The following is a 14,220-nucleotide window of genomic DNA, read 5'->3' as shown; positions in this document are numbered from 1 at the left end:
CTGCATGGCCAAAAGAACTGAAGCTGAAGTACAAAGAAGCAATATTAAAACAAACATACATCAAAAAATATAATCTGCAAATACAAAATAAAAATATGCATATAGAAAAATAAACAATTATAAAAATTAAAATAAATAAATATTATTACTAATAAAAGTTAATAAAACAATATATTATATGATCTAAAAGACATGAATCTTATAATATTTTTCTATTCCAGCAATTCTATTCACCATGGAACATCCACAGTATAAACCCACCACAGCAAAGAAAACACTCTCTTTAAAATTATATATCAAACGTTTTTTTAACAAGCCACACTTTATTATATGCCTAAACGACAGAGTTTCATTTCACATGTCTTCCTTGATAATGAAGTGTAAAACATAGGTGCCACACAGAAAAAGCATGTGCCCTAGTGCTGACCATGACCAATCTACATGCTTTAACTAAAGGCACACAAAGCAAAGTTTATACTCCAACCTTAAGGATCATACCGATTCATATTTATATTATTGCTCCCTTATATGGTTGAGTTCTATTCACAGCTTTGAAAGTAAGGCATATTTTAAATTGTACCCATTAAGACATAGGGGCAGATTTTCAAAGGGTTACACACTTAACCCCCGAAAAGCTGCACCTTCCACCCCCTGCACGCGCCGAGCCTATCTTGCATAGGCTTGGCGGCGCGCGCAAGCCCCGGGATGTGTGTAAGTCCCGGGACTTTCCTGGTGGGGCGTGTTGGGGGTGTGTCGGGGGCGTGCCACGCCGGTGCATCATCGGGGGCGTTCTGGGGGTGGGGCCGCGGGTGTGGTTCTGGCCCAGGGGCATTCAGGGGGCATGGCCGTGGCCTCCGGACCAGCCCCTGGAAGGGAACATGGCGCGCCGGCAGCTGGCCAGCTCGCACAAGTTACACCTGCCTCGGGCAGGCGCAACTAGTAAAATAAAGGTAGGGGGGAATTAGGGCTGGGGGGTGGGTTAGATAGGGGAAGGGAGGGGGGGCCGGAATGAAAGTTCCCTCCGAGGCCGCTCCAATTTCGGAGCGGCCTCGGAGGGAACGGAGGATGGCTGCGCGGCTCGGCGCGCGCAGGCTGCCGATTTTGCGCAGCCTTGCATGTGCTGACCCTGTATTTTATAACATGCGCGCGGCAGCGCACGCATGTTAAAAAATCGGGAGTAGATTTGTTCGCACCGGGTTGCACAAACAAATCTACTCCCGCGCGCACCTTTTAAAATCTACCCCATAATGAGCAAAGGTAATCTCATAAGTATCTAGTTTATATGCTCCCTGAAGAAATAACCTGAGACTACTGGGGTCAAAGCATTAACCATTTTTGTGTTACTTGCAGTCTGTGCATGTTCTTATTAGATAAGTCAATAAAAAAGAGAGTAATAATCTAAATGGGTCAGCATTAAGGCATGAAGTACATTTTGTAATCTAAATTTCAATCTAAAATGGTTTGATTAGGCACACCATATGGCGTTTACAAAATGCACTATTTTGCCACAGCAAAAATGAGGTCTTCCATATTAAAGGCTGGATTCAGGACCACTCTTAAACTTTGTACTTTAGATTTCAAAATAAGAGAAATCACATCTGAGACAGCTGAAAACTAATATTACTTAGCTATGTCATATTAATCCATAAAACCTCAGTTTTAAGAGGATTTCATTTTAGCTGGTTATATTTCATCCACTTGGTAATAGAATCCAAACAGTAATATAAGATCAAGACAGTTTCTAAGGATTACGAAATAGGGGGTAATTAATTTGGTTATCATATGCATTAAACTGCAATTTAATATCATATCATCTAATGATATTTGTCAAAGGCTGAAAGTGCTTATGTACCTTGTAAATAATGTAGGAAATTCAAAATTGCTCCCTTTTATGGAAATCATCAGTGGCAACTACAAACTTTCTACACTATTACTTTCCATATCTTTTGGATTAGGATTTTTGGCTATAACAACTTGCCTTTTTAAATCTGAGCTCAAAGCAAGTTCAAGCTGGAAGGAAGGGCTGGAAACAGGAAAAGGCAGGCTGGAAGAAAGGGCTGGAAGCAGGAACAGGCAGGCTGGGACGGGAAGCTGGATCAGGAGCAGGCAGGCTGGAGCAAGTAGGCAGGATCAGGAACACAGGAACCTGAGTGCAGAAAACAGGAACACAGTAACAGGAACACTGTGACAGGAACCCAGAGTGAAGAGACCTGTTGCCAAGTTGTTGGGTGGAAGTCTGCCACAGGTTTAAATATGACCAGAGCCCTGATTTCATCAGAGGGGGCCAGCAGCAAATTCCTGCCGCAGGCCCTTTAAATCCCCACAGGCGGCACATGCACCTAGGGGAAAGAGCAGGAGAGGAAGGAATTGGTGGCGTCCCACTTGCTGGCCGGCCAGGGATAGCCCAGGCGGCATGGGAGAGATGCCGGCCGCGTTGGGAGGAGCTGAACACCGTGGCTTGAGAACAGAGGGCTAAAGCGGAGCCTCGGAGAGCCGGGGAGGTCAAGAGGGATGGCCCGCAGCTGGTGAGTGTAACTCTCTCCAAACTTGCATGTACATCAGAGAAGTTTACAGTTTCCTAGGTTGAAGCAAGGTCATGATGACTTCCTCCAAATAATCTTTAACTTTCAACCATCTCCTCTAAAAGCCAGTCCATGAGATGAAAGCAATCCACCAGCAGACCAGGAATATTATGTCTGGGTAACTCTGGAGCCACTAGAATCATCATTACTTGATATTATTCTATATGCCTGAGTAACCTGACTATTAGAGGCCAAGGAGGAAATACATGAGATCTCTTGAAGCCCTCCAACCCTACCTCCTATCTTCGACTAAAGAACTGAAGTGCCTTGGTATTCAATCTTGTCATCATCAAAACCAACTGGAGGGCTCCCCAAGTGGCCTTGAAGAGCAAAACTGCTTCCTGCTCCAACTCCAACTCTCAACGGGTCCAGAGTATGCCTGATCACAAAATCTGTTGTCCACTCTCCACCCTGGTCATATGAAATGCCAACAAGACTTTCAAATGCCTCTATGCCCAATGAAACAATATTCTGACCTCTGAAGAAACCACCGGGCTCTAGTTGCCCCCCGTCTGTTGATGTATGCTACTGCCATCACATTGCCTTGTGCAAACTGTTGGAAGGAAGTATGCCAACACTTTACTGATCTCTTTTTGTGTGTGTGTAATTTGTTTATTGACTTTTATATATAATACAAACAGAACTCAATATGTACACCACGAACAAGAAACTCAATATAAATTTTTGTGGCAGGGGTATGTAACTCCACAGTGAGCCTATAAATTCAAGATTTCTTCCTCTCCACTATGCCAGAAATGCCAGGGGGCTGAGGGCACTTATTTCCACTGTTTCTGGGACTGTCCGATGATTGCAGCTTTTTGGAAAGAAATCCAGCACTTTAGCCAGACTATAGGGTACGGGGAGCTCCCAACAGACTCAGGCACCTGGCTCTTTGGGGTGCCAATGCCGCCCGTGACACTGAAAAAAGAAGTTCAAGCGTTCATCAACAAAGCAGTTCTAGTGGGTAAAAAAGTTATCTTAACTGGCTGGTTGGGGGATGCTGCCCCAGGCTTAGAACAATGGTTTAAAAGGCTGCTCAACTTATGCATGCATGAATATCATATGGTACATGACAAACTGGAGGCTAGCAAGGAACAAAGATTGGTGCCATGGACAAAGTTTTTTGATTATATTAATCCCCAAACCTAAGGGGCAGAAACGACCGTTAACCTCACTAACTGGCGCTGACTAAAGGAAAGATAGGGGAAGGGGGGGATGGGAAAGGGAGGTGGGGGGCAGAGTGCTACTATGTCTTAGTACACTCACCGGAAATGCGAACCTTTTAGGGTAAATCATGGCCATCATACTGGGTGTAGAGCTATGTGTTAAGCCGTGGGAAAATGACTGGCGGTATTTCATGATGTATTGTTTGCGGCCCCGGGGGCCTGGACATTATGTTTACATGGACTGAATAATGATCTCTTTTGTTTTTAACCAATTGATGGACCACGAGGCTTTGGATGCTGACCACAAGTCCTGCTCCTGACAAAGGCTGCCCTGCCTTCCAAACCAGCATCCGTAGGCACTACAACCCAATCTGGAATCTCCCAACCCTAGTCCTTTGGACAAGGTATCCTACGAGAGCCACCAGGAAATACTTGATCTGCTACCTAAGACAGGGGTAATCTGATCTCGAAATCCTCTGGCTGGGGACTCCACCACAACAGGATGTCAGGCTGAAGACTTCTGCAGCACATTCACTCAGGAACTATATCTTAGTAGTGGTTTTATTAGAAAGGAGAATAACATAACAGTTAACAGAAAATGTAAATCACATTTAGTATATGGCTAATTGCCAGGTTCTTGTGGCCTGGTTTGGCCTCTGTTGGAAACAGGATGCTGGCTTGATGGACCCTTGGTCTGACCCAGCATGGCAATTTCTTATGTTCTTATGTTCAATTTTAGGTACACTAGGATGGTCTCTGAGACAGATAGCTTACAATAAGGGTGCATAACTTTTAAATGAGTCCTCACAGCCCCACATTTGTGGTTATTGAGATTCATGGATATTTGTCCAAGTATTTTAAAACCTCCATGCAGCCATCTCAAGTATGTGCATACTGTGCTGTACATGTGCACACACTTCTGCTAATGCTGGGGGTGGGCTCATTACAAAATGGCATCCCCAAAAAGAAAACCCAATTCCTCCACCAGGGATGTGGTCAGGCAGGAATGAAGACCTTATCTTCCCCATCAGAGGGGTCCACAGGAATGCATAGCAGATGAGCCAGATCTGGCAGGGCCTGTGGACAGAGTTCAGTCATGGCAACTCCAATCCTGGGAGGGAAGTAGGGAGTAAAGAATCAAATAAAGAGAGGGCAATCTGGGTGCGTGTCTAAAACAGCATAAACTAGGCGGATGTTCTTGCATGCTACATGCTGTTTTGCACAGATGCCAGGGAAGGTTTCAGGTTTTAAGGAACTCCTTCACACATGGATATGCAGGGATAGTGTGCAGCTGCCTGAGGTATTACAGCTAATGGATTGCTTGAAAACATTTAAATCAATGTTAAAAACATTCCTTTTTCAGCAGGTCCTTGAGTGTGTTTAGAGATTGCTGTTATTCAGAGGTGCTGGCATGATATATCATGGTTGTTATAGATGTTTTGATTAAGATTATTATGTCTTGCTTATTTATCTGATGCTATGTGGTAAATTGTCACCATGTTATTTTAATTATGCATGTTCTTTTTCTACATTGCTTAGAGCCAAGGCATAATGATTAATAAATAAGTAAATAAAATAAAAGTAAACACGTAACATAAAATCTTTAATTACATGAAAGCATCTTGAAACTATGTTTTTAATGCCCTTCCTGAAATTTGTTTAATCAATTTCCTGTTCTCATCTCTGCTGGAAGTACATTCCAACAAAAAATGTGTCACAAAGGAAACATTTCTTATGTTGTTAACTGTTGTTAGTACTCATGGGAGGTTTTTGTAAGCAACTTTATCCCTTCTGATCTTAATGTTTTGCACTGTTTCATACCATCACATTTGTTATGCTACCACACACTTATGCTCAGAAAATAAGTCTCCAAGGGCTCCTGTCTTCTATCTGACATGTAGTAGAAGGAATATTTGAAGGCTTTCTCAGAAAAGCACAGAGCTAAGTGCTATCTGGATTCTTAGAGTTAAACCATTTACCTCATCACCTCACCAACCTGCCCCTTCTATAATGGAGAAGGACCCCACACAAATGCAACCCTTTAGTCAGAGGAAAATCACCTGAAGCAAGCTCAAAAGTGGCATTGGTGGGCTAAGGTAACCTACTGGATAAACCATTTTGTAAGATAACCATAGATGAGTGAATTATGTGTGAATGAAGGGCTTCACCATCTTTGTTTAAAATATCAGCTAAAGAGATGAAGAGGTTAGGGACAGTGTCATATTGGAAAAGGCAAAAAAATGTAATCAAAATATCAGGATAATCTCAAACTTACTGATAAAATACAATATCAGTCACTAAGAATCACTAATCATACACAGATAGAATTAGAAGATAGAGACCTTCAAAAACAGGGATACTAATTTTTCAACCAGTGTGGCATGCGCACATTTGCTCACATACATTGGCCGCACCCAGGTATGCGGGTCATTTTATCATGTGCACGTCTCCTGGCCACATGCACATGTGTGTCAAATTTTGAGTGGCGCATGCATGTGCACACAAATCCCACTTCTATTTGAAGGCTTTCTCAGAAAAGCACAGAGCTATGTGCTACCTGAGTTTCTTAGAGTTAACCATTACCTCATCACCTCACCAACCTGCCCCTTCTATAATGGAGAAGGACCCTCCTGAATAAATCAAGGGATTTTAAAAGGGGTGCTTGCTGATGCCATTTCCAGTTTTACCAGTTCATCCCCAGTTCATCCAGTTGAGATAGGTCCTCTAAACCCCTCTAGTTTAAGGCCTTCACTTCCCCCAGTGATTCCTGACCCTTATAACCCTGCAGATCTGCCTATTTTTCTTTATTTTATTACTTACACGTCATTCAGAGCAGAAATAAAGTTACGCAGCAGGGGGCCTCAAAGCACCCTGGATCACGTAAGTATTTATGGGCACATCTCAGGTTTACACCCTGAAATGCCCATGCCCAGCCACAGATCATGCCCATGCCCCTTTTTGAAAACTTCCGAGATGTGCCCTCTCCGAGAGATATGCGCTTATCTCAGCGGCTTTAAAAAATCCGCTCAGCGTGCATGAGACCAATATATTCGTGCATCCCCTAATTAATATACGTGTCAGGATTTTAAAATTCACCTTTATGAGCAGAGTTCAGGAGCATTGAACCAATATACTTTATGATACTGCCTCCCTAATCATGCTCACAAAAGCAGAAAAGACGCCTGTAGCCATAAGGTATTATTGTATAGCATGTTGACCCTTGGAACATTCACATATGAGCTATAGTAATATGAATTACTATGTTTACAGTAACACATTATATGCTTTTTCTTTCCCAATATAGATAAAATAACATGTTGTCATAGCTGATAATTTACTTACCATATATTATAGCTCATATGTGAATGTTCATTGCTGAAATAAAAAATGATAACCAAAAAGGTTTAGGAGATGGACTAATAGACAAAAGTCTGTCTTCACTGTAATTAAATATAAATCCTCAGCACAGAGTTCTCACTTAACTTTCTCTCAAAAGTATTTCAGAACCACAGGAGACCTATTCAAGGGAATGTTTAAATGAGGATCACACTTTATTTATCTAATTTTCAGTTCAAAGAAATAGCAATTTGAACTGGTTATCACTTAGTGCACCCCTAAGATTACACAGATTAATCTATATACTGATACAGAAACTATTCTCAGAATTCCCCCAGCAATGTATTCTATGTCCAAAAGAAGACACACATACATATAAAATATTTCTCTTTATTTAAAGTCTGTTAGCAAAGAAGTGTCTAGTGAGTATAATTAATAAGGATATTTTCTAATAATACAATATTAGTATGACCAGAATTCTCAGTTAAATATGCATTCATCAAATTCAATATGTATCATCTGTCTCTGTCCATTGACGCAAAAAGCTGAGATCTATCTTCCTCATGTTCAATTTACCTTTTTTTGAAACACTAATAACATTAGTGGCTACCTAGTGCTTGATTTGATAATACTATGATTTGGTAATACTATTATCTAGTTTATATCTAGATTGTATAATCTGTCAGTTTATGCATTAATAGGATTTGACACTATTCAAGACCATGTCTACTATGTGGATAAAAGTGCCTTTATTCAATGGAATTGTTACGTGAATCTCTGTTTAGTGGATCCTTAGGCCGACCTGCAGGAGACTGGGAAAGCTGGTCAATGTCTCTGTGTATGGCAGGCCAGGAGGCAGATGTTCAGGCTGGACATAGAGGTGGCTCTTCACCCTGGAAGCTGGTACTCCCCTGGGAGGAGCCCGTAGGAGCACAACCGCTGGGACTTAGGTGGCTTCACCCTTGGAAGCCGAAGCCTCCCCCCGGGAGGAGCCCGTAGGGGCCCGGCCGCTGGGACTGAGGCGGTAGTGGATCAGGACTGGGAACTGGAACCAGACTAGGACAGTAGAACAGTACTGTAACGGGGATCGGGTTCTGGAACCAGGCAGGAACTGTAGCAAGACTCGGGTACTGGAACCAGGCACTAACTGTAGCAAGATTCAGGTACTGGAACCAGGCAGAAACTGTAGCAAGACTCGGGTACTGGAACCAGGCAGGAACTGTAGCAAGACTCAGGTACTGGAACCAAGCAGGTACTGTAGCAGGCAAGCAGGAACGGAGCGATTAGCAAGGCAGGTCACTCCGGGGCACAGCGCAACAGGGATCCGGTAGGTAAGCCTGTTGCAAGGCAAAGACTGGGTGGCCGCGGCCGGCTTATCAAGGCCGCGGCGTCTGACGTCAGGGATTGGGCGGAGTCACCACTGGCGGGAAATGACCTAGAAAAGCGCCCAAGTGGCGCGCGCCTAGAGACAGGGCATCCACAGAAGGCTTCCCGGGTGGCGCGGCCCTCGCAGGGATGCTGCCGAACAGGCCAGGAACTAGGCCAATGAAAGCGGGAACAGGTCCAGGAACATGGAGGTAAGGGTCTGGTCGCGGCACTTGCGGCCAGAATGGCAACAGGAATAATGCATGGTATTAAATTAATATTTAATCCATGCACTGTATTTGTCTGTATGAAACATGGAGATTAAAAAAGGTAGATGTACTAATATATGAAACATATATTAATGCTGTTTTGTGTTTTTGTGTACATATCAATGGAAAAAAGATCATTTAGGCTGCATTGAGTTCTTGGAGTTACTCATTGGATTTTCCCTGATCTATTTATTCCTTTGTGTCTACTTGAATAATAGCTAAGTTACCTGAAAACAGAAATAAAATACAGTAAATATTCTAAGGTGGCAATATTTGCAGAATCAATCATGTGTTAGGAAAGTGCCTGCAATTTCTGTGCAAGGATAATTAAACATCCCATAGATTAATGCATTTGTGCTATAAAACAATGCAGTAATTCTTTCTCTGTGAGTAAACAAATATATAGTATATTATGAATAACATATAAACTGCAAGGGAATATTCAGTTTCATAACTGTATATTACTGAACAAAAGTCATTTTATACAACAGAGAATAAGCAGCAAAAAAAAAAAAAAAATAGATCCTACATAAACTCAGCAAACAAGCCCTGGTTACTTCATGGGATATCTGGGCATTGGAAAGAAAATGCCTGTCCTATTAGAAATTAGAAAGTAAAGATAGAAAACAATCAGAAAGAATTAAAACATTTTTTACAAAAGCTAGAAGACACTATACTGCAGATGTAGATGTTATATATGGCAGGCAAATAATATTGCATAGAAAGGCATCTGTATACTATTTATTGATGTTGAAGTTTTAAGTAAATACAAAGTGACAAGTCCAAAGAAAAAATGGTCGCTAACTTTGTCACAATCAAAATCACTAAATATGCATCTAAGGGTTTCAGCAGCCAATGCCAGTCCTCTCAATCATAAACCCCAGAATGTGAATTTCTTTAGCAACTTATTTTTCAATATGCTTGTGCAAAAAAACATTTATGTCACCTTAATATTAAACTTCTGGAAAAATCCCAAACTACTTCACAGGAAAATCTTACAACTAAAAATCCCAATATCCTGTCACCAGCCGGTGTTTCATGAATAGACTGCATCAGGGGATACATGAGCAATAAACTTATCGGAAGTCACAGTAATCTATTTTGGGTGTGCACCTCACCACATTCAATGGAAATGGCATCCTGACCAGGCTTCTCTAAAATGATTTTAAATAACAATGAAATGAGGTCTCAGCTCAGCTGATGGATGTGGCTAACAACAGGGTAGATTGTAAAAGAAGCGCGCACGTCCATGTGAGCGCGGTTCCTGGCATGCGCACAATGCCGCATCGATTTTATAACATGCGCACGCTGGCGCACGCGCATGTTATAAAATCCATTGGCCTCACACACATGTGCGTGCGGATTTTATAATCCGCCCGCGTATGTGCGGGCGGCGCGCACATAGGAGGTGAATTTTAGCAAATTAAGCCCAGCGACGCAATCGGGTTTCCCCCAGTTCCCTCCCAATCCAACTTCCCTACCCCTCTGCCTAACCTTCCTTCCCTTTTCCCTCTCTACCCTGACACCTACTCCCTACTTAACTATAAGAATTTTTTATTTTTTTTTTTACTTACTCCTCCATTGGAGCAGAAGCAACGTGTGCAGGCCGGCAGGCTGCCGGTGTGAGCTTCCCAGGAACAGTGGCTAATGGCTGCTGACCCGGCTGGCCTCCACCCCACCCCACCCCACCCTTCCCCGTCCAGACCCTGCCCCCACCCCACCCCTTTTTCAGGGCCTGGCACTTTTGCCGTATCAGCAGTTATGTGCGTGGGCAGGCCCTTTTAAAATTGAGTGTGGCACGTCCAGGGCCCGGCCATGCGCGTAATTGCCAGTATTTGTGCACGTGGCCCTTTTAAAATCTGGCCTAATATGTCTACATCATGTTGCTCATGTCAGTATGATAAAACTTTGCAAAACAAGCATTGCAAAATTAAAAGATTAATATAAACAAGTATATACATCCAATCATCAAATGCCTGAATCAACTACAAAAAACAGGAAAGTTGCAAATTAGCTTTTAGACTAGTAGGTGTGAACATTTTTAAATGACAAGTCCATGATTATTTGCATAATAATCTGATGAAAAACTCACCACCATGCCAATCTTGTGTAGGAGTCTCTAAAACACAACATCTCAGATCTTAGAAAGAGTGTGAAAATTCCAAACAATATGTGATGGGGGGTGCTAAAAATCCTTGTTTATTGATACAGCTTTTATCTTCTATCATTCTGCTCTGTATCTGTACACTGTGTGTAGTTTTTCCGATGTAGCTCTTTCTAAAGGGGCAAATAATCAGATACACCACACAGGAATTTTTGCAGTTAATAGTGGGTCATAACCTGATTGGTTGTGTGATTGAAGAAAGTGATATTAATTGATTGGTTTCAGAAAAAAAGAGCTGAAACTAAAGGCACTGTGTAATAGGGATGTGAATCATTTTTATAACAAATTGAAATATCGTACGATATTTCTTAATTCTTTATATGTCGGTTAAATCATGAAATGAACACTTTTCCCCTGAATTTTCAAGAAAAAGTGTTTTTCAGCTCAGTGCGCGCTAACTCCCGTTAGAGCGCTAACAAAAAATCTTTATTTTTGTTACTTTTTGAAATTTTTTGTTAGTGTGCACTAAACCGAAAAATGATTTTTTACTAAAAAAAAAAAAATGCCGATCCGCAGGAAAAAGAGATTTTCCCACGGCCACACGAACCCGAAAGCACAAACGATCGGGCACCCGATGCACATCCTTACTGTGTAATTGCTAATTGTTGCTTTGTATTGAGATCCCAAATGGTGTCAGCATACAAACATATTTTCTTGAATCCTTCAATGCCGTGATACTAAGGGGCTTAATCATTACAGCACAAAGGAATCAGTCAGCTTCCCGAAGTGGCCCCTTCATATAACCATGCAAATTGGGCCTTTCATTATGTTCTGACCATGCTGCTCACCCCAAAGATGAGATTTGTACAGTGTTCTCTCAACGTAGCTTGATGTTACCCAGGTAGAGAGTCCATCAAGCTAGGTTGAGAGAACATTGTACAAATCACATCTTTGGGTGAGTTTCCTCACTCCAAAGGACATCAAATCTTCACAAGAGTGCACTGTTCTGTTTGTACATCTCACTCTGAAGGTCAAAGTGACCCCTAACCCCTACACTAATACCTAAACCTCACCTCAAATAACTAGGTGGGCCTCATATAGAGGTATGAATACTTACCTACTAGAAGGGCCTTATAGCTAGTCTCTCTCTCTCCTTGCTGCAAAGTGCTAAGATAGTGCACTTTACAATAAATAAGCTATTACCATAAAACATGACCCTCTTCCTATTTCATGTGATAGTTTGATGAATTTAGGCCTAAGTTTATTAGAGATGTGCATTCATTTATCATGAATTAGGCAATTTCAACAAAATTGCCTAATTCGTTGTGGTTCAGGGGATGTGAACCATGAAATGGATTTTCCCCCAACTTCGGGGAAAATTCATTTTTCGGGTTAGTGTGTGGGGGGGGCACATTTATTAAAAAAAAAAAAAAAGAAAACCTGACTCCTGACCCCCCCCCCCCCAAGACTTGCTAAAAGTCCTTGGTGGTCCAGGGGGGATCCTGGCGCGATCTCCTGCACTCAGGACGTCGGCTGCCAGTATTCAAAATGGTGCCGATAGCCTTTGCCCTTACTATGTCACAGTGGCTACCGGTGCCATTGGTCGGCCCCTGTCACATGGTAGGAGAACAAGATGGTGCCGGCCATCCATTGCTCCTACCATGTGACAGGGGACGACCCCGCTAGACCACCAGGGTTTTTAGTAAGTCTTGAGGAGGGATCGGGATGGTGGGGAGGTAGTAATACAATAAATGTGAAGGGTTGGGGTGGTATTTTTTCCGATTCAGATTTTTTTTAAATTCGTTTTTCAGGTTTCGGGTTCCAGCTTCGTTTTTGCCAAAAAAACGATCCGTCAAAAAAGCACCGGAACTGAAACCCGACCTGAGCCAGAAAAACGAAGCTCATCTCTAAAGTTTATTACTTTTTGCCTTTATTTTCCCCTTCCTCTTTCTCCTCGATCTCCTATTCTCTCTTGCCTCTTAGCTTATTCCCAACTCATTCCTCAACATTTCCTTTTCTCTGGATGGGCAATAACTGTGATCTCTCTTCCTGGGTATGGACCTAATGGCAACAGGAACTCCTCCCAGCTGGGGGCTAAGGGTGGCAGCAATTCCTGGGTTGGCTCCTCTCGTGCCCAGTTCTGCCACAGAGTAAATGGTTCCCTTCCTGAGCACACCACAGTGGAAGCAGCTCCAATCCCTGGCTCACCAAAAGAGACACATAGCATGCTTATATAATATCACTGTGCTCTGACAGCTCCTTCCCTCTTGAACCAGCAGTGTTTCTATGGCACGAAGACTCAAAACAGCCATGTTTTTTTATTTCTTGATTGGACAGCTAGCATATCCCCCTTCAGGGTGGCTCATGCCTCCCTGTGGTGCTTGCCCCTCACCCCATTTGCTCACCTTAGCTTTAGAGCCTAAGTACTTCCTAGCTTGCTATGTATATATATGTACATTCCCTGTTGTAATGTAACTTTCACTTTCAGTGTTAACTGGTTTAACTGGTTTACCCCCCTAGTTTATTGTAAGCCGGTATGATAAGACCTTGTCTTGAGCATCGGTATATTAAAAGAACTTAAATAAATAAATACATAAATAAATATTGTCCTGAAGGCTATAAAGTGTGGGTGATATGAATCTATCCTCTTTGGGGTAGGTATGCTGCCAGTAAAACAAAGTTTCAGCCTAGAGAGAGCTGTCTGAGCCATGACTTAGTGTTAGCTGTCTTCTCCTCTTTCTGGCCTGATGCTTAGGCATAACATTTTGCCATACAAAACAGATGCTCTGTACCAATTAATAATATTGTTTTCCTACCTGCAGGCAAGGAATCTGATATTCTGCTTAGCACCTATGCTGCAGTCACACTGCTGTGCAATAGGAGGAGGAAATGCCTGGGGTGTCATCTCTAGAGGCATGAAGAGAGATGGCCACAATGAAGATTCAGGTCAAGGAGAGCCTGCAGAGGAAAGGATGAATAAGGAGATCCAGGAAGAATAGGAAACTCTGATGCTCATTGATAATCCTTCTTGAACTTTGATGATGCACAGTTGTTTCCAGATGTGTAGGAAGAGACCATCAACCAGCTCACAACTACAGAGTCCGTGCAACATCCTTTATCCACTGGGGAGTTGACCTTAAACTCCTAAAAAGACAATCTTATTCAGAAGTATGACAGGATAACATAATCTCCACAGCATATTCAGGGGGAACTGCACAGAATTGAGAATATTTTAGAGTACATCCTGGAACAGATGGTATCAGGGCAATGTCACAGGTCTCCTTTACTTCTTATTCCTCCTCCCCCTCCTGACTCCTTAGGAACACAACTGTAAGATGCTTTGGCCCTGGTGACCATTTCTCCAAACCCTCACTACTTAGTCCCTGATGAGTATGTGG

At 42.5% G+C, this 14,220-nt stretch overlaps 1 long non-coding RNA gene across 1 annotated transcript in view; it reads right to left on the bottom strand.

Annotated features, from left to right (window-relative positions):
* Positions 1 to 13,968, bottom strand: part of LOC115088826 — a 67,985-nt gene extending 54,017 nt beyond the window's left edge. Inside the window, exon 1 of the long non-coding RNA XR_003855915.1 lies at positions 13,639 to 13,968. This is a non-coding gene — a long non-coding RNA (uncharacterized LOC115088826). The remainder of the gene's footprint in view (positions 1 to 13,638) is intronic.
* Positions 13,969 to 14,220: the final 252 nt, after the last annotated feature.

The sequence above is a fragment of the Rhinatrema bivittatum genome, chromosome 3 (assembly GCF_901001135.1).
Source record: "Rhinatrema bivittatum chromosome 3, aRhiBiv1.1, whole genome shotgun sequence".
NCBI classification, from domain to species: domain Eukaryota; kingdom Metazoa; phylum Chordata; class Amphibia; order Gymnophiona; family Rhinatrematidae; genus Rhinatrema; species Rhinatrema bivittatum.
This window is presented reverse-complemented; position numbering and strand designations above follow the sequence as displayed.